This window comes from Oryzias melastigma, unplaced genomic scaffold (genome assembly GCF_002922805.2).
Source record: "Oryzias melastigma strain HK-1 unplaced genomic scaffold, ASM292280v2 sc00521, whole genome shotgun sequence".
In the NCBI taxonomy this organism is placed as follows: domain Eukaryota; kingdom Metazoa; phylum Chordata; class Actinopteri; order Beloniformes; family Adrianichthyidae; genus Oryzias; species Oryzias melastigma.
In genome coordinates, this window is record NW_023417115.1 from 21,865 (window position 1) to 23,930 (window position 2,066).

Below are 2,066 nucleotides of genomic sequence, written 5' to 3' on the forward strand. Positions count from 1 at the left end.
AGAACTGACTGCCGCTTTTTGGAGGTGCTGTGATATTTATATGTTTCCCATCAATGGCCCCGATGCAGTTTGGAAAGTTCCATCTACTCCAAAATGCAGCTGCAATGTCTCTCCACATCTGCTCTGTAGGCATGGGAAACTGGCTGTCCATCATCCGCCTCTCTATTGCCCGGCAAGTTGTGTGTACAGTGGTGGACACTGTGCTCTTCCCTAATCTGTATTGGAAAGCCAGGCTGTGGAATGATTCCCCTGTAGCAAGGAATCTGTGGAAAAAAAGAAAAAAATTATCTATATTGATAATATCAAAATATGTGAGAGAAGAGGAGATAGAAAACATGAGCTTGATAGTCAGGAGGAAAACTGAAAGTAGGTTGGCCTGTGTGAATCAAAAACTACACTAAAAAGTATTTAATTATAATAAAAATAACATTATTGCAATACAATTTTCATGTTATTATATTAAGTTTTGTTATTGTTTCTTAATAATTCATGTCTTTTACCGTCTCACAGTGGAAGAATGCAAAAGAAGATGGAAGCAACTGCGGGACGCCTTTGTGAAAAATAAAAACAAAAGTGTTCCAAGTGGGTCTATGGGTGGGACTTCGAAAGACTGGAAATACAGCAACCTCATGTCTTTCTTGATTCCCCACATGCAACCAAGAAGGTTAGTTTTTTTTTTTTTTAATTGGTGCACTGTCTCCAATTCTTGTCATACTCAGTGTTGAATATTGTTTTTTTTTTGGTGTGTGTGTATTAGCTTGTAAGTCCTAACATTTTTTTTTTCGTTTTTTTAAGTTCCAAAAGTACTCTCCGGCCTATGAATGTCTCTCTGGAAACATCTGAAGAACATAGTTCTGATGCTGGACCTTCTGGAGTTCTTTCAAGGCCTGTGACACCATCTACCCCCACACCAAGGTCTGCATCTTCCTCTCCACTTCCAACAGAGGGAGGGCAGGCCTCTTTCCAGCTCTGCAACCCCCCAGCGCATCCCAGAGTTCAGGCCTTGTCAGCAACAGCTCCCACAGAAACACCCCAAACACAAAGAAAGCGAAGTAAACGGTCAAGTTTGGAAGGACCAACAGAGCAACAGCTACTACAATTTTTAACAGCAGATCAAGTACCAGTCCCTCCGCATGTTCCAAAGGACAACGAAGAAATGTATTTCTTTGCACTCAGCCTTGTCCCTATGTTAAACAGACTGCATCGTAGTTCACAAACAGCCGCTAAATTACACATATTAAAATATCTTGCAGATTTGGAAAACTCAGAAATGACCCATGCATCTTCTACACCAACTACATCACAATGGCAACAGGCACCACAGTTACAAAGTCATGAATACCAATCTTCTTATCCAGGGTCGTCAGCATATTTTCATCCAATCCGTGCCCCACCCTCTTCAACATATCAACAACAAATTGAACACACAATGTCCCCCTCACAGCAGGGACAGCGATGCATCCCAACGAGCACTCCAGCTCAACAAAGGAGTGTGAAGAGGAGCGCATCTATGATGGAAGAAATTGAAGACCTCTCATCCCCCACAGCATTCCACCATTTTGAGTAGTCTCCCCTAAACTTTTTTTTATTGTATTTTGGTTTTCATTGTCCTTGCTTTTTAATGTTATATTTTAACATTTTGTATAATAATTCCTTTTTTTGTACTTTTATTAGTTGTTACATACTGTTAAGGTGTTGGATTTTAGTTTTGCTGTTAATAATAATAAAAAAAAAAATCAAACATTATACTGTGCTGAAAATGAGTATTTGTCTTACCTTAGTGTAACAGCGAGACGCTGTTTTGGCTGGATAGATTCGCGGTAATTTGTGCACTGTTTCGTCAAATCTGGTCCAATCAAAGACAGAAGATGATCCATCTTTTCAGCAGACATCCTGAAGTACTTAAGATGGCGATCTCTGTCCAGGGACAATTCAGCCACAAGATGGTGAAAAGCACCAAATTGTTTTCTATTTCTGTTAATGGGGTGGACCCACATTCTTTTTCTTCTCTGACGATACCTTTTAAGCAACAGGAAAAGGGCAACGACTTTCCTCCTGTTTACTCG

At 40.1% G+C, this 2,066-nt stretch overlaps 1 long non-coding RNA gene across 1 annotated transcript; it reads left to right on the top strand.

Moving 5' to 3' along the window:
* The first annotated feature begins 27 nt into the window (after positions 1 to 27).
* LOC112140698 lies at positions 28 to 1,746 on the top strand. The gene is made up of 2 exons (XR_002918227.2): positions 28 to 664; positions 796 to 1,746. It is a non-coding gene; the product is annotated as an uncharacterized LOC112140698 (long non-coding RNA).
* Positions 1,747 to 2,066: the final 320 nt, after the last annotated feature.